This window comes from Euprymna scolopes, chromosome 2 (genome assembly GCF_053919585.1).
Source record: "Euprymna scolopes isolate OS-2025 chromosome 2, ASM5391958v1, whole genome shotgun sequence".
NCBI classification, from domain to species: Eukaryota; Metazoa; Mollusca; class Cephalopoda; order Sepiida; family Sepiolidae; genus Euprymna; species Euprymna scolopes.
In genome coordinates this window covers 54,372,382-54,391,817 of record NC_136483.1, presented here as the reverse complement: position 1 = coordinate 54,391,817, position 19,436 = coordinate 54,372,382, and the positions used below count along the sequence as shown (strand labels likewise).

Sequence of the window (19,436 nt, the reverse complement as noted above, 5' to 3'; positions counted from 1 at the left end):
TTTCTCCACTCTTTATCTGTGCCAAAACCAAAACGTAGATTCCATGAACAAAGCTTCTTTCTTAGAAGTGCACGCCTGTGGAACTCTGTTCCGTTTGCCTGTTTCCCACCTGACTATAACCTGGATGTCTTCAAGTCCAACATAAACAGATTCCTGATTAATCGCCCCCTTAAGTAAGACACTTTATCAAATCTCAACACTAACATACTGTATACACAATAACCCTTCCGGGCCTTGATAAGTGGTGACCACCTTGTAAAAAAAAAAAAAAAAAAGTGAAAAAAAAAAAAACCCTAACACATTTATATAGGTATTTTTTCTGTCCATGTTTCAAAATAATCACATCAAATTTTGACAAACTTTAAGCGGTGATGAAGTTATCTCCTCCTCCTTGTCTGCGAAATAATCAAGATGGCGGAATACGATTGATTGCATTAAAATTTGATTTTCCTCGGTAAAAAAAAAACCCTACTTGATCAAATTAAAAAAAATTTTTCTATGAGAACTTAATTCCATAACGGGTATATATATATATATATATATATATATATATATATATATATATATATATTTCAATTATTTAATGGTGACCCAACGGGGAAAATATAGCTCAGTAAAGTATTATAATTTGTGGATAAGTGGAGCTATCCAGAGAAAGGGGCGACACTTTCGGTTGCATTTCTGAAAAGGGAACCATCAGGTCGCTCTCAACTATGGTAGATCCATTTATATTGTAGTTTATTTAACGAATAGTGAATCAACGGGGCAAATATAGCCCAGTAAATATATAATGAAATTCAGTGATCTTTAATGTTTTTTTTTATGTTATAAGAGGAAAGTTGATGCAAATGATTATGACAGAATATCATTGTTTTCTTTTCTTTTTTTTTTTTTTTTAAATTAATGACGCCTCCAAGCGATATTATTTCTTCAGTTAAAGAGCACAGGTTAACCGTAATACTCGACACCAGCCAATAAATTTAAACTTTGCAGGTAGCAAGATCAGTACCAACACCACTGTTTATAGTATTACCATAATCATATTTGTGTTAACATCTGTTTTACATGTTAACAAGTGTTGAATAATGAAAACAAAGATGTCTGGCAGCGATTTCTAACGTGGCCATGCAAAATTCGAATGCGATTTTAAAGCATTCAATCCAACAGTAATTTCTTGCTATAATTAGAGTTTATAACTGAAAATAAAGTATTTTGATTCATTTGTACTCTCGGTCCAAAGATAAACAGTATTTATTTATGGAGTCAATGATCTAAAAAAAAAAAAATAATAAAATAAAATAATAAAATAAAAATACAGGTCAGAGGTTACCAAATTACTTTTTTCTGGTTTATTTCAGTTATGTGGATAAATTCCGCCAAGCTATTTTACAGATCCCATTCGACACTATTCATTACACGTACGTATCCCTTGAAGTGTGAGGATATTTTTAAGTGTATTTATTTGTAAACATCTGTCAAGGTTGATTAATGAAGATGCCCTCAAAACACCTGTAGACATGCAACTTATAATTCGCAACTTTGGCATAGACTGAGTGAAATAATATAAAGCTTTCATAACTTATAAGATATTTGAGATAGCGCTGAACCTACCGTCCTTAGACAAACATATAAACATATCGAAACAGCTGAAACTGCACAACACATGGTTTCCCCATTCCTCTACCCAACATCGACTTAGGCACATTATTTACTTATCGTGTAGAGATCAAACAGCTGGATGTCTCTAGCGTTTCTTCGTTCGACATACATTGATTGTTTTTGCCAAATGATGGAAGTAAGACGTTGATCGGCAGCCAAGAAGACGTTTCCCCTTCCAGCTCCATGCAGCACCTCCGAGCGCCGTGTCTGAATGTTTTCAGACTTTTTGAGCCGTGCTGACACACAGATCGGGCGTTGTACAAATTGATCTTTGGCAAAAGTTCAACTTTTGATTATTGTCGAAGTTTGGAATGAGGAGCAAGAAAAAAAAATTCTTTTACATCAAAAACAAGATATTTAGGGTACAAGAAATATTTTAACGACTGAAGATTTTCTTGGACTAGCAATAAAGAAGAAATTCTATGAAATATTTCTTTGCTTTTTTACTTAAATATTAACTGGAAATTTTATAAATCTTATAATTAGTAGTTAAATTTTTTTGTTTTGTTTTCTATGCTTAACTTAAATAGCTTTAAATTGTACGATGTTCAAGTCCTGTTGGATCCTGTCAAATGCTTGTCACCACTTTCATTATAGGCGCTAGCAACATTCTATAGGATCACTTCTATATACCGAATTCTAACAAAAAACAAAACAAAAAAAATCAATGCTAATATCAGGACCAGAGTTATCCATGAACAAAGCTCTTTCTTAGACCTGCACGCCTGTGGAACTCTGTTCCGTCTGCCTGCTTCCCACCTGACTACAACTTGGATGTCTTCAAGTCCAACGTTAACAAATTCCTAATGAACCGCCCTCTTAAGTAAACACTTCATTAAATCTCCACACTAACGTAATGTACTTGCAATAACCCTTATCCCTGAATGGCTTCCGGGCCTTGATAAGTGGTGACCACTGTGTAAAAAAAAAAAAAAAAAAAAATCTCTCTTTAGGAGAAATTTCTATCTATGCCAGAGTTATGTCCCTTATTAAAACAGCTTTACCCCCCCCCTCGCCTCCTGTGATGAAACAAGTATAGAACACCAAATATTGTGAACGCTAGATCTTTTGTGAACTCCTGTACCAACATGTTTAATACTAACAACAGAATCGAATAGGTCAAAAAGTGATCTCATTTTACTTTTCTAACACTATCATTAACTTTAAGTTTATTTTTTATTTTTTTACCTTCTGTATTTATGAAATTTATGCAGTCGTATGTGTTATAATTAAATATTTAGAATTCAATAACCAACATTATAATTTTTGCAAACAATTACAATATTTTCAAAAGTATAAACAATTTTAAAAGGTATCTCACTCCTGACGCAATCCTCTACTTGTACAAGAGCTAAATATGTCCTAAAATGGAATACTGTTGCCTCAGCTGGGGAGGTGCCACTCGAAGCATCCTATCCTGCCTTGACAGAATTCAAAACCAATTCTGAAACCTAGTAGGGGACACCTTTTTCTCCTCCCTACAACCTCTTTCCCACAGAAGAGACGTTGCGAATTTGGCTCTGCTCTACCATTACTTTTATGGCAGGTTCTTGTCTGAGCTTCAATCTATAGCCCCCTCCCCACCAGCATTACTTCCACAAAAAAAACACTCGTCTAGCTGCAACTATTATTATTCACAAGTTCTCACATCCTTTATCTGAGCCTAAATCTAAAACACAAATTTCATAAATAAAGCTGCTTTCCTATAATTGCCCGTCTGCAGAACTCTGTTCCGCTGGTCTGCTTCACAGCTGACTGCAACATGGTAATCTATAAGTCCAATGTAAACAAGTTTTTGTCAAACCGTCCTCTTAAATAATTCCACCACCACTAACGATCACTACACTGCTCTCAGTGACCACCGTAACCCTTATCCTCGAGTTTTCTTGGACCTTGATAAGAACTTTAAAAAGGGGATAAGACTAGAAAATTTTCTAAAATGTCTGAACAAGAGTATACAGGGAGTTGCATATACTCTGCTCCTACACACAAGGACAAGACGATTCAAGTGTGGATGCTCAACAATGTTTCTCATTGTTGTTTGCGGGATTTGACTGTTCCTTCTGATGCGTGATCGAGGCCAAGCCCAACAACATTGTTAACTCTTTGAAAGTTGCCATTGTGGAGAACTTTATCGCTACAAGCAAGGACATGTTCACCAAATCGTGTGACTCATTTTGCGGCCACTTTGTGATGGTCGTCTCAGCTGCCGGCAGTTGCATTGAAAAATAATATAGTATGGAACTGTAACTGTTGCTAAAAAAAACTTTTTGTCGAGTGTCGGATTTTGTTGCAATATCCTATAATAAGAGACAATATGACAAGATTACTAGACACTAACACATGCAACTACATAGATATAATAACATTTTGTACTTCATGTGAGGTGGAAATATTGGAATCTTTTTTAAGCGCCTCATACAAATACAAAAAAAAAATTGATTATTTCTTTTTCAATTTGCCGATTGTATTTATCGTGGTTCGTTACCATGTGATTGAATGGGGTGATATTTAAATAGATGAGCATCGAGAGTATAGCATTATAAAAGAAATTCATTTTTTTTTCTTTTTTCCCCTTTTTGCAATTGTGCACTAATTTTGCATTTTTGAACAACCCTTCCATTATATTTTTTCTCTCGTTCCCCTTACAAGAATTTCATCATTGTTGTAAGCAACCTGGCACGTTTTTGTTGTAAACCAACAAATTGCTCACCTCTTACTGGGACTTGAGTGAAAATTGCAACAAAAGTAAGGATGCCTTTATTATCGTTCCTTTTCACACCGATTTCCGGGTTTTATTATAGAGGCAAGTCTTGTTTGTTGAAATCTTTTTTTATGCCACCCCATCTCAACCTCGTTGTGGTAAAGATCGTGACACATTGCAACAAAAACTTATGTCAGGTTTTGAATTCTCTAAAGATAGTTATATTGCTTTTAGTTACTGAAATGCAGTGCTGTACAGAATATCAAGAGTTGTATAATGGATCGACCCTTTTACTAAAATAAATAAATAAAAAGATGAGGTTAACCTTGATGACATTAAATGAAAAAGAAAATAGCATTTAAGTTTCAGCTTTTCTGAAAGAGAAATAGAAGGGTGACTGGAGGATAGAAAATGAATGTCTTGGAGCACTTAGGAAATATTTGCAACTACTGCAGAATACATCTAAGATATTTTTACTACGGCGTTCTCACTTGTTAAGACCAAGATCCACTAAAGGATAAAAGTTAATGAGATTGAATGATTGTCAGTCGTAAAATTAGGAAAACTATGAGAATATTAAAAATGACCAATGATATGAACTACGTTCCATTATTGCTGCTATCTGACTTGAACAGAATCTCCTTTAATTTTAAGAGAAGTGCAGAAAGGATTGGCGACCTTGTGAAGAAACGCTGTGAAAAAAAGCTGCAAAGATTTACTCAGAAGAAGAACAACAATGCCTCATAGTGGACAAATACTGTTTCATAGAATCTCCAAAATGGACAAGTTCTTCAAAGAAGCCTCTCTTGTATGTCAGGATATGCTAGTACCTTTTGTGCCTCCAAGAGATAGGATGAAGGATAACTAATCTCTATATTAATAAAATTGTGTGACCACTTCTCATGTACCTGCGTTTATCGCCTCTACGTGATTTAAAAAATGATTTTTATTTACTATTTATCAGATATTTAATTAAATCAGGCGTACAATAGCATGGATAAAATAAAATTATAAAAAAATATTTACAAACTTAAATCTTCTAGAATTCACTTGTGTCACTCGTCAACAAGTCAGCCATTTTAATCTCTTGTCAATCGTTGAAAAAGGAAAATGATTTACTTACAAATTTGAAAGAAATTTGGAAGCATTTAAAGTGTCAAGTCCACCCCAACACAGTAGAGCTCCTTCTACTCTAATAGTTTCTTCACTCGGACTGCTAGACTTTGGAATTCTCTTTCGGGACCCTGCTTCCCTGACTGTACTGACATGCAGAAGTTCAATTGCAATGTAAACAGACATATTGCTGCTCAATTCCCTAAAAATCCCTGCAAATTATGTCCAAGATGGCAGCCTCTTACACCAAAGTGGCAGTGTGCCTTGTTTGGGGAGAAAATGCAATAATAAAAATTAAAAAAAATAGGAAATCATCTCTCGTTTTAAAATTCTTAGCAAATATTCATGTATTCATGCCGGATAATATCATGATAACAAAACAATACAACACTATCTTCATCCCCCCCTCCCCCGAAAAAAGGAGCCGGTAATCCTCGGAGGATAGTATCATGAAGAATGAACATATTCTCTACTTAATCACACACAAAAAAAAGACAATGTGAAGCCTAGGAAGAATGTATCATGGGCAATGAATGAAAATATACTAAACTACTCCCCGAAGGAGGTAGTAATGCCTGGGAGGATCCCCTCCTAAAAGTAGGATGGTATCATGATGAACAGATATTTCACTAGTCCTCCAAAATAGTGATGGTTATATTAGGGAGGACCACCCCTCCACCCATATTAAAGGAGAATATAATGCTTGCAAGTATGGCAGCAATAGAAACGATATTACACTAGTCTCTTAAAAAAAAAGATTATCTCATGAAAACAGAACCGATGCTAAAGGAAGATACAATATTTGGGATAATTACCCTCTCCTCTTAAAAAGTGAGCGGGTGATTACTGGAAGGACTGTCTTATTACAACAGAACCGATGTTACACTATTCGTTATGATTAAAAGATTATACAATAATAATAACAATAATAATAATAGATTACATAAGGACACTTTAGAAGAACGATATGCAATAAAATTCTGTTTTACACTTGGAAAAAATGCTGCAGAAATGTATGGAATGCTTCAGACTGTTTTTGAACCATTTTGCATGAATCCAGCATCAGTTTTTGAGTGGCATAAGGGATTCAAGGAAGGCAGGGAGCCTGTGAGGGATGATGAGAGATGTAGAAAGAGTAAGGAAGTTAGAGCACCAGAGTTGATTGGCCAAATAAAGAATTTCATTGTTAAGGACCGTTGTGCGTCTATAGAGACAATAAGTGCACAGTTTGATGTCAGTGTACACAATTATTTGTGAAAAACTGAAGAGGTGGAAAATTTGCTCAAAGTTTGTCTCAAGAGTGTTCAGAGAAAAAAAAAAAAAAAACGTTGCTATAGAAGCATGGAGATGAACTAGCTGATTAATTCAGATCACACAGTCCAGACCTTGGTCCCTGTGACTTTTGGTTATTCCCTTAATTCAAAGAAAACTTTAGAGGCTGTCGTTATTAGACAATTGAGGAGATGAAAGAGGCTGTGACGAGGGTTATTGATATGCTCACACAATAGGTCTTCTATGAGGCATTCCAGAAGATGCTGGAATGTTACAACAAGTGCATTGCAACCAAAGAAGATTACTATAGAGGGGACCAGTGTTTCATGTGTGTACTATCGATAAAAGTGCCCATATGAAAAAATCTGGAAACTTATTTAAGACACCAGTTAAAGTAAAAATGTGACCGACCAATGGGAATGCAATTGCAGTCTGAAACGTGACAGAATGACTTAAGAAGAAAAAAAACCCGTAGAGATACAAGGATACATGTAAAAAAAAAAAGATTTAAGTAAAAATCCTACCAAGTTACTCATCCTCTCTTTTTTGACCTACAGACTAAGATCAGAGAGTTTGAGAGCAAACAGTAAGCAACCAACCAGTCGAGATTGACTGCCATTTTACTGTAAACTAATCTGACTTTAGGAAAGGACACGATACATCAAAGAGTTGTCTTTTCGACCCCCAGCTGACCTAACATATGCTTACTATACTTACCTATCAGTAAAATGTCACGAAACATCAAAAGGGAATTTTTTAAAAATGTTTCCAACGAGCACTATGTTCATTAAAACTGGATTTCTTTATATAAAAAGAAAATAGAAAAAATCAATGAATAAAATTTAGCATTTCATGTTTAACTTCTACGACTAAGTTTTTATTGGACAGTTGTAAACTAACGCAAAATAAAATTAACAACTTTGGGGATATATATATATATATATATATATATATATATATATATATATATATATATATATATATATATATATATATATATATATATATATATATATATATATATAGGTTATGTAGTTCAACTATTTATATTATTTGGATTATTATTCATCAGATTACTATTTTGATTGTTAATTATGTGATTAACAATAATTTGGTCTATGTAACTTTAGTCTTTCTTTCGGTATATCTTATCGAACTTCGTAATTTTTCTATAGAACTCGGGAATCTGCATGGAATTGCGAATGAAACTCTTCATTTAATTCTTGAGTTCGACAAAATACACCTGAAGAAAGTTGGCGGTTACATCGACTGAAATGTTTAAATAACATTCAATAGTAATTCGAATAACAAATATAAATTCTATACGGTATTAATATTTAATTCGAAAAAAGTTATAAATTTATATATATATATATATATATATATATTTCACCAAAAGAATGTTTTCATAAAATCGAAAATTGGTCTTTATCTAAAAAACAAAAAAATAAATAATACAGCCGTTTCCCTATATAAACGGGATAATATTTTTTTTAAAAAGCCCGAATTTTATCAATAAATTGATTCTCATATTTACCCCCAAAAAAGCAACTACATCCATTTAATGGAAAAAAGTGAATTTCTCTCTTAGTATACACGGTGAATAAAATTACAAGTTTTCCGTTTTTCCACGTTAAAGAGTTCAAAATTGAAATATTTACTACACGGTACTCTTTCCTTTAAAAATATGTTTAAAAATACAATTTATTGATGACCATATACTAAGAATATAAGAGCATATATTTTAGTAATTTTCCGTTTGCATTAGCTATGAGGATATTGTTTGAATTTTTTTTTTTTAGATAAACACCAATTTTTTTACACATCCTACACTGATGATTCCCGAAAGGATGAAACACTAGTGTCTGTTGGTATTCAATAATCATTATAGTAAATAATTATATATATATATAAGTGAAATTGTGTGTTTGTGTGTGTACATTTCCCTATCAAACTACTCTGTCAATTTTCAGTCTACAGACTCGAGATTTTACATAAGGAGTATTGAGATTTGGGAAAATCTTTTTAATCAGTTTTCGGCCTTTGAAAACTCTACTAAACTCTTGTGCCAATTTTGAGTCTAAACACTTAGAATTTTAAATGTACGTTACTTGGACATGAATCAAACTTTTTAATTTGATTTGAGCCTAAAAAAAACAAATGTTAAGGGGTCAAAATTGGGGTCAAAGTTAAAAAGATTTGACTACTGCGATCTCTACCAAATTACTAGGCCGATTTTTTGCTCTAAACATTTGAAATTTTACATAAAGTATATTTAGACATAGGGCAAGCTTTTAATCGGTTTTTGCCCAAAAATTAGGCTGCCAAGAGGTCAAAATTCAAAAGACTTTACCTTTGCGGTCTCTAGCAAACTATTCAACCAATTTTGCATCTAAACATTTGAAATTTTACATAAAGCGTATTCAGGCATGCAGCAAGATTTTTAATCAGTTTTTAGGCGAAAATTTGGCTGTCAAAAGGTCAAAGTTGAAAGAGTTGACTTTTTCAGACTCTACCAAAATTCTCCGCCAATTTTGGGTCTAAACACTTGAAATTTTAGATGTAGGTTACCTGAGTATTAGTCCAACTTTTTAATATATATATATATATATATATATATATATATGCCCATTAAGTTATGAGCAGTACATACGTCCCGAGTAAAGCCAGGCTGAACTGCTAGTATAAAATTGATAAAAATCAACTAAATAAAGAATATTATCTATAAAAACGAGTTTTAAAAACATGTCTGAGACTAATCATGCAAGTTATAACTTAATATAAGCAAAATAAAATATAACATAAAAAGTTTTAGAAGGATTATCGAATTATAAATATAATTCACAAAATATATTGTTAATACAAACAGATGTTAGTATTCCTATTTAACGATACAATGCAAGATAATCACATATATACAAAACATACTTACATATATAAGTTGATAGGAGGCAAGGTTTGAAGGTATTGGGTGAGTACAGAGAAGGGAGTACTTATATTTCCAACTACAATAAATGTTGTTAGTATCATCGAACAGATTAGGGATAATTTTATATAACCGTTCTTAAGGCTGGCCTTTAGGTATAGGGTTCACTTCTAAAGTAATTAATCAATTATGAATTTTTACGTAGGGGTGGCTACTATGGACTATATTTAATTTAATGTCATGCAAAAGGAGACAAAGATGGGGTAAAAGACCTGGAAGCCTTTCATAAAAAATTTGGTATCTCCAATTTTCGTAAAATTGTAACAATGGATATCAATTTCCCAAATTTCAGTTTCATCGAAGTATTTTTAAAATAGGGACAAGTTTTCTAATTTTAAAATTGTAATATTTCAAATTTGCATTTAATATTAGTTATTAGACAACAATTAAGCAAGATTTCCTGAATTTCAATTTAAGTTTTAGACATTTTCTAGAATCAAAATAATTTGATAGATTTTGATCCAAATTTGAATAATGATTTAATGATTCTAGGCATAAGGTATAGTATCATAATATTTTGACTTTAAATTTGGTATGAAACATTTTATCCGTTTTCAGACAGGTATGCTTCTAGTAATATATATATATATATATATATATATATATATAATGTCAACTAGGTTGAAAAAATTGTAAAACTATAATAAATGCAAAATGATTGATGCAATCAGAGCCAATTTAAAATTGTAGTAATAAAATACTTATCAGACAGGTGTCTCTCTTGATATGTATTTTATTACAAAACATTTATATAGTCAATACATAAAATTCAGTTAGTTTTTTCTTGAAGTTTAACTTTAGTTTAGCTTTGAATCTGACAAATCAATATTTGATTCTGCTTACCCAATTATCTTCTGAATCATACTATCATAGTTTTCAGAATAATAAATTATCAATTAATTTCTCTAGCATGTGTTCTATGCATTTCCATTTCCTTTAACTGACACAGCTGGATTTTATATTTTCATTTAATAGTTGAACTATATCACAAAAATGTATTTCAGTATTTTCGTCCTGAACTGTTTTTATGTTGTAACCATAACTAAGTTACATCTCAAAACAATAGCAAAGGTGTCTAAGAGTTGGCATAAAAGTAGCCAGGATATATGACCAGTTGGGGAATAGAAATAAGTGTTTAATTAAACTGATGCGTTTTGGAATGAAGAAGTCGAAATAGTTCATATGAAAATGCTTGCTTGAATTAGCAGTCATTTAGAACACAAATAATGGACTTGCCCATCTCAGCTTAAAAGAACATCTCTCCCTTTTTATAAGTCAATGTTTCTGTTTAATTTTATTCAGTTTGATTTTAATTGATCAAATAGCCGAGTGTCGACTACTAAATTCAATAAAAATTGTAATGTTAGCTGTTTTTATTAACGTCTCATGAACTGCTTCTATCCTGTTACCATATATTTAAGTAAGCGACCATTTAGGAATATCAAATGCCATATGTAAGATGCGGTTTTAGTGGTATTTCAGGACGATGACCAGTACCCATTGGCAAATGCAATGAACATAAGACAAGACTAGTCTGTTCATTTTGACATTAGCTGGTGATAAGAGATCGAATTCAGAAACTTGAAATATATAAACATTTGATTTAAATTTTTCAATACTTTCATAATGACGTTTTAATGTTTAAAATTATATTTTTAATCTGAATTATTTTTAAAGCTACATTTAATCATTGAATAATGGTTGGTTTATATATGCCAATGTTTGATTTATTCTGTTTTGATTTTTTAAATGTTCAACATTTCATGTTTCTGATTATGTTGAAAACAATTGATTCCCTAAATGAAAAAAGATTAATGCTGCCTAAAATATTTAAATAAACTAAATTAAAAAAAAAGATCATAATGTTTGCATTTGAAGTGTAGTATCTGTTCTGCTTTTACACTTAGTCTATTCTGTCTTTGATCAATCGAAGAACAAGTGCTTTTAGACTAAGGCAATTTTTAATTTTGTTTCAATCCAGAATATAATTTTTGGGAACCTGGACTTTCTCCACATTAAAAATCTACCTTATGCTTAATTTTGTGCCTTTACCCTCGTGTGGAGACAAATAAATAAAACATGTAATCATCGTGAATTGATCTTTTAAAAACATTTTAATGCATGAGTTTTTAATCCATCTTATCAATGTAATATCAGAAGTAGTGGAACCAATAAGACTCTTTTTTTTTTGCCTTGACATGGGACAAATTCTCAGACAAGTAATGTTACTTGTTTATTTCTACTCTATAGTTATTTTCATTAAAGACGTTTAACTGAACTTTGTTTTCCCATGTAAAAACCCGTCTAGCTACAATCACTACCAAGAGTTTTCCTTTCTTACTCTGATAACCAGATAACTGTCTAGTTTCTTTCCAAGAACTCTCCATCCGTACAACACAATATCATACGGTTGCTTCCTAGCTGACTATAACATAGTCGTTTTCAAGTATATCAACAAATACGTGCTGAATCATCTTTAAATAATCAAATTCTGTCATTTCCACTTATCGTTTCCACTCCTCTTCTAGTACTACGGGTCATCATCGAACTGACACTCTCGTTAATACTGATCCTTAAGAACTAGTGACTCGTTAATATATTGGTTGTTCTCTACATTGTTATGTTTACAACTTCACTAAATGCATTGTGTTTGAAACGAGTATTGTTTTTATAATTATATTAATTTCTTGATTACAGGGCAAAGAACATTTAAAATATTAATATTAATTCAGCAAACAATTTCTGATTGGCCCAACATGTTCTTCGTTATAATTTCATAATCTAATTGATAATGGAAAAGATGATAAAACAATTGCCACCTTTGTTTCGAATCTCTGGACGATTGTTTTAATCTAACATTTCAAAATCCTTTCTCTCATTTACACGTTATCTTGTTTGACCAATCATGGATTTGCATCTTTTAAACCCCCTTTGCGTCCTAACAGAATGCAGAATCCCCTTTTAATGTTAGAATTATGTATTTGATCTGAAATGTCGGTAAAATGCATCATCATTGTATAATGGTTGATCTAGAGTTCGACTTGTTTTGATCTTAAAATCTTCAATGTATGAATAATTCTGACTCCATTGAATAAAAATGTCTGATTTGATTTCCGCTTTGAATTTGTTTGCAATCTAAATATTTTATTAACATTGTAAAGATTTAATCAGATTTATACTGACCATGAACTCTTAAATGGCATACATCATCAATTTATGTTTCATTAGATGTCGGTAAATACCATTGATTGATCATTTAAACTGTTCCCAATGATTTTCCAGACATATATTTATTCGTTAGAGACTAGATGACTCATTGCCAACTCTAGGATTCATTAAGTTATGATTTTTCACTTTCAACCATATAAACAAGTTTTAAAGATGATACTAGTGCATTAACTTTGTCGGATTTTATTCGAAACAAACTGTTTACAATATACAAGTGTACATTTTTCGTAAAAAATGATGGAAAAATTATCCTTCGTCAGTGTTTGCACCAATTCATATAAAATAACGCCCGATTTGGTGAAATTAAAAACAAAAGAAAAAGAAATGAAAAAAAAAACACAAAAAAAACATAATAAATCGGTATAGAAAGTAAAAATAAAAATTGGAGCTAAATTTGCTTTCTCAATTTCCATAAATACTATAAATAGTTTCGTGCAAATTTTTGTTTGATTGGGTCGATATATATATATATATATTTATATATATATATATATATATATATATATATATATATATATATATATATATATATGAGGGATGTTCAAAAAGTAATGGCTCCGATTTTTATTTCACCTGGATCAATCAGAATAAATTACATTGTTATGATGATTAAACTTATTAAATTCCCAACAAAAGTGCATCAATATGTAGAAAAATAAATTCTTGCACACAAAAGGTTGCTTGTTTTTAATGGAATCACTTCCGCCTTTGTAGTTCTTCGACTTTCTGAGTTAAAAAATAGGAGGCTTTACTTTTTGGAACGACCCTTGTATAATGATTGTATCGATAGTTTCCTAGATGTAAATCCACTGAAACTTAAAAGTGCTCAATAAGAAGCAGTGTAATTATAGTATACTAGCATTTCAGCTCGGCGTTGCCCGGGTGTTTGGAGGTGTATGTTGAGCAAAAAAATAAATAAATAAAAAAGCGCTAAATTTTTTTAACTTTGACCCCTATCATGACCTCTTAACATTTAGTGATTTGGGCTCAAATCAAGTTATTACGTTAGATCTATGTCCAAGGACCCTATATCTAAAATTTCAATTGTTTATACCCAAAATTCGCGGAAGAGTTTGGTAGAGTTCTCAAAGGCTTAATCGTTCAATTTTGACCACTTAACAGCCAAATTTCTGGCCGAAAACGGATTACAAAGATTTTCTCAAACCTCAGTACCATGCATATCAAATTTCGAGTCTGTAGACTGAAAATTGACAGTTATTGTGTTGGGAAATGCACACACACACACACACACACACACACACACACACTTTTATAGATAAACTAGCATGGGTGCCCGGCGTTGCTCGAGTGTTTGGAGGTGTATGCTGAGCAAAAAAAATAAATAAATAAAAATAAGAAACGGTCAATCTTTTTAACTTTGACCCCTATTATAACCCCTTAACATGTATTGTTTTGGGCTTAAATCAAGCTAGTAAGTTAGATCCATGTCAAAGGGAACTATATCTAAAACTTCAAGTGTTTACACCAAAAATTGTCGGAGGAGTTTGGTAGAGTTCTCAAAGGTCAAATCGTTGAACTTTGACCTCTTAACAGCCAAATTTCTGGCGACAACCGATCACATCGATTTTCCCAAATCTCAGTACCCTGTATATCAAATTTCGAGTCTATAGATTAAAAATTGACAGTTATTGCGTAGAGAAATGTAGACAGACACACAGACACGCTCACTTTTATAGATATATAGATAGATTAATTTATACAACCATTATTGACTGCATATAGGCAGAGGATTTAGCCTGAAAACGCTGCATCTCTAAAGGAGTTGCAACGTATGTAATCAATAATGTTGTATCCTTTAACTGCTACGCCACTGCAAAGATAACTGTTCTTTATATTATAGTATGTACGACATAGTCATGTTGACACACCGGTTCCTGTCAGATCACCGAAGTTAAGCAATGTTGAGCTCGACTAGTACCAAATGCGTGACCATTTGGGAATTGTAGGCACTTTATGTGCTTTCCGCTTATCTCGGCATTGTTTCCAGTTGTTCTGAACCTTCACTTGCCACTGGTATTCAACAATATCGACTCAGGAGAGGTGTGGTTGAAGATTGCGCAACTCTTGCCACAAAAATTTAATGTGCAGGCACTCTTACAGTGGGTATCCATAGTCTTTCAAGACTGAAGGAAGCCTTATTATAGAAAATGGAAAACGAATGAGTTCAAACTATTTAAGATAAACCCAAATTTTTAATATATATGGCAGAGGAGATGGACAAATCTGTTTGTTTTGACCAGTTTTGTAACTGCAGACAGTGTGATGTGAATCTTTTAGAATCATCCCAGAATTATTACGCTTAGTTTTATTTGCTCGCCTTATGTCCATCATATCAATACTGATTCCTTGACATTTCTTTTGATCCAAAATAAAACCATGAAAGGGAACCAGTTTACTAGACAGCCAACAGATTGCTCTATGTGCAGCGCGACATCAATTTATTTGTTTACAACTCAACTTTGGACGAGTTAAGATACTTTAATTAATGAACAACATGATATAAATGAGGGTCTGTCTCAGCGGTCGATACTTGGATCTTTATTATTCCTCATATTCATAAATAACCTTCCCGATAAAATTGTCTCCGAGATGAATATATTTGCTGATGAGGCACGAGAGGAAAACAAATAAACATATATCTAAGGAAATGGCTGAAACCTTAGAGAAAGACTTCCAGTCTGTATCGGTAAGGGGAAATAATGAACGGTTACATACAATGGGTGCCAAGATAAGAAACCGTCTCAACTACTGATAGCCACTAATGATACACCACCTGATATCTCTCCGTTCACACTTCTCGACTTAACGTTCACAGGAACATGAATTGAAAAAATATATCGAGGGCATTTTCACGTCTGCTGCAAAGAAGGCGAGCTTTCTTTACCATGCTAGAAAGTTACTCACGCCTGAAAGTACCTGTACTTTTACATGTCCACCATTCGTCCATGCATGGAGTACTGTTGCCACATCTGGGCTGGTGCATCTGCTACTAATCTCTCACCCCTAGACAAGGTTAAAAAAAGAGTCACTAACCTAATAGCTACCGCACTTTCAACCAAACTGCAACCTCTGCCCCATCAACGAAATGTTGGATTCTTGTGCTGCCTAATCTACAAGTATTTAATGGAAAATGCTCTGACGAACTCCAAGAACTTATAACTTCTTGATGTAAATACCCCCGACTAACCCGACAAGTAACAAAATACTGTAGAGATCTCTAGATGCTGGAAAGCCTTCTGCTTAGTTTCTTTCCTCGAACTGCTGCATTTTGGAATTTCCTACCGGGTCACTGCTTCACTGACTGTAGTGACATGTAGAAGTTCAAGTGTAATGTGAACAAACATCTCGTTGCTCAAATCCCTACACAGTATCTCTGTATATTTAGTTCCGAATAGTAGCCCATTACGTCAAATTGGGACTGTACCTGTAGGGTGAAAAAGCATCAAAAAAAGATTTGTGTGAGTCTTTAATGGCTTGAAAACCAACAGAATTCATCAAATCGTGTGGTGGCAAACAACCGATCTAAAGATTTGATTTGTTTGGATTTTAAACAATTCAATGTCTGGACGTCTCTAACTTTGCTGAATAAGCGTCTTTTTTTTTCCTCTTTTTTTATATATATATAAAAATCTAAATGTGTTTTCTATCTAAACCTTTTATGGACACTAAAAAACTAAAATCAAATTTATCTTGACATTGGATTCTTAAATGAAGGACATCATCAATCAATGCTTCATTGTCATCACTTTCCAGCATGATTCATTCATAATTCTAGTCTAAATGACTTAACAACTTTTAGAATTCATGAGGTTAGCTATTTTCAGTTACAGCGACGTTCCTAGATAAACTAGTTGCAAAAGGAATGCTAGTATCTTAACTTCATCAAATATTTCTAAATGAAATTTAAATATAGATATCTATAGGATTTAGGATTATTTTTTGGTAGGTCAGGATATGATGAGGAGACAAAATAATTGTCTATTTTATCTTTTTTTAACTGCAGAGAATGTGACATATTTTAATAAATAGCCATGAAGTCGTATAAAAGGATCTGGCATAGAATTTGTAAAATGATTTGCTATGATAAACAATATCAAAATATGAGGCGAAACCAGGTCAACAAATAAAACATTCCCCATAAACCACAAAATATAGCACACACACACACCACTCATGCTAAAAAAGTTTGCCAATAAAACTTTTCTCAAGACCCCCATACTTTGCGTTCAGAATACAAACTAATAAAAAATTACTGAATTTACCATAATATTCTTGAAAATTCAACTCCAATTGTTTTGGTTATATCTAGATTTATTTACTCTGCCGTGCCTCGTCCTGGATATGACCCTAAACTATATCCACCCCAGCTTGCGGGCTTTGGGGAGTGTGGAGCCACCCTTTAATTGCCATTGCTCCCAGGTCCACTCTGACCCGGAGTGGTAGTACCTGTTAGGGTCCCAAGTATGGGTTAAATAGAAACCAACTTAAAAAAAACAAAACAAATATACTCTATTAAACAATTGTTCTTCAAAATCACTGGATTCGGCATTAAATAACCTGAAAAGGGTTGATATGCCGTAAAACAAAAACAAACAAACTGCCGTACCCCCTCTCTCTCTTCTTTGAGTTATACCACCTATTGTATAACTGAAGCTGAGAGCTTGGAAAATTTTTAATTTTGTGGAGATAATTCTTTATTAGAAATAAATACAGTAGAGTTTGAAAATATGTATAATTTTGTGTTAATTAATACCTATAATTAGAACGAGAGATTAAAACATTTGATTAAGTAGGTGATTTTCATGGTCAGCAGGGATCCTTTTATAAGAAAAAGAAAATGAATATATGTTAGGGTAGTCTTTTCAATTAGATGGTAACTCCTAGCAAATGTAACATTCCTAAGTCTAATAGTCCTGGAAGTAGTAAATTGATATATACAAACAGCTGCTCTTCTCTCATATTAATTTAGATTAATACTATCTCAAATCTTTCATATATTTATCCTTATTTTTTAAAAATAATTATTAGCTCTGATTTGTCCCTTTTATGGCATATCAAACCTTTTTGAGTTATTTAATCCCGATTCACATTATCTAGTCATTGAATTATGGGTATTAGTCTCCTTGATGCTTCCGTTGCTGGGAGATCTAGGTAGAAAGTACCAGTCAAAAATCCATTCTTGACAATCAGCCCAACAGGTGCTGGACTAGGAACTGGCCCAGAACTTGTCGGACTGATATACTGCCTAGGTATTAACAAGGAGGTCCACCCTCCCTTGCCACCCAGCTTTCGGTTGGGACAAGTTTATTGCTTGTCGCCTCAGACGCCCTTACCGGAGAATGCTGATGAGATGCCCAAGTAATTTTTGTTGGACACGAATGCCCCTTCTTTAGGAGTGCTGGTTGGATATCTCCACTTTCTGGCCTTGTGTCACATCTTGCTAAGGTTTGCAGCAAGTAAATATCTACTTAGTCATCATATCGAATGATTCTATTGTTGGCATTGGTTTCCATGATATTTTTCTAGTCAGAATTCTTCCTAGAAAAACATCAGGTACTTACAGGAGGGACCATGTGAAGATTGCTAACATTTTAAGTGAAAGTGAGTTTTTGTGGAACGTAAAACATCCCGGCTGTCATTTGGCGTTGTTAACCATTTAACCACCATCACCTAGTGTAAATGATTTAATAGATATAACTAATTGAACGCAAGGTGCTGCGGCTAAATTGTGGGTTTATAGTTTACCAACGTCTTGGTTACAATAGATTTATTAGGATTTTATTTTTCTATAACAGATTCCACGTTCCGTGGCTGTATCCATTAGTCCAGTCATGCAGCCACTGTTTTGCGTGAATGCATCATTTCAATTATGAACATTTGTTCCATGAATAATTCAGGTTGGTTTCTTCATCCTTGTTGTTTTGATCACTCCATCTTGATTAATATCATTTCCAGCCTCGCATGATATGAAAGACTTCATCGCATTTGCAATGTCACCTTTTCAATAACATTGTGCAACGTCTCATAAATAAATTAATACTTTGAATCTCTTCGTTTCTATCCGATTCGCTTGATCTTTTGTTTACTTTGTCAACGTGTTTTCACTAATGGACTCTCTGCAGTCTTCCTTAACTCTATGTGAATACCTTTTATATCAAGTGTTGATATTAATCCATGAATTATTTAAACAACTCCATCTACTCATTGTTATTTTGATAAATTGGCGATCAAGTCTTACTAATGTGTCAATCTCTCATAGCTGGTAATATCATTATTCCAGGGATTAATCAGTTCATTATATCGTCTTTGATATTTGGAAGATTAGTTTGTTTCGCCTATTTTATAGCATCTCAAACCTCTTTGGGTTATTGAATGCTGAAATACAATACCTGTTGTGAAACGATTCGTTGATTGGTTGGTTGGTTGTACCCCCTTTTTTTTTTTTTAGGCATC

At 33.0% G+C, this 19,436-nt stretch overlaps 1 long non-coding RNA gene across 1 annotated transcript in view; it reads left to right on the top strand.

Annotated features, from left to right (window-relative positions):
* The first annotated feature begins 371 nt into the window (after positions 1 to 371).
* The window catches only part of LOC145239748 (uncharacterized), a 399,144-nt gene continuing 380,079 nt past the window's right edge, over positions 372 to 19,436 (top strand). The window contains exons 1-2 of the long non-coding RNA XR_013862374.1: positions 372 to 454; positions 1,359 to 1,418. This is a non-coding gene — a long non-coding RNA (uncharacterized LOC145239748). The remainder of the gene's footprint in view (positions 455 to 1,358; positions 1,419 to 19,436) is intronic.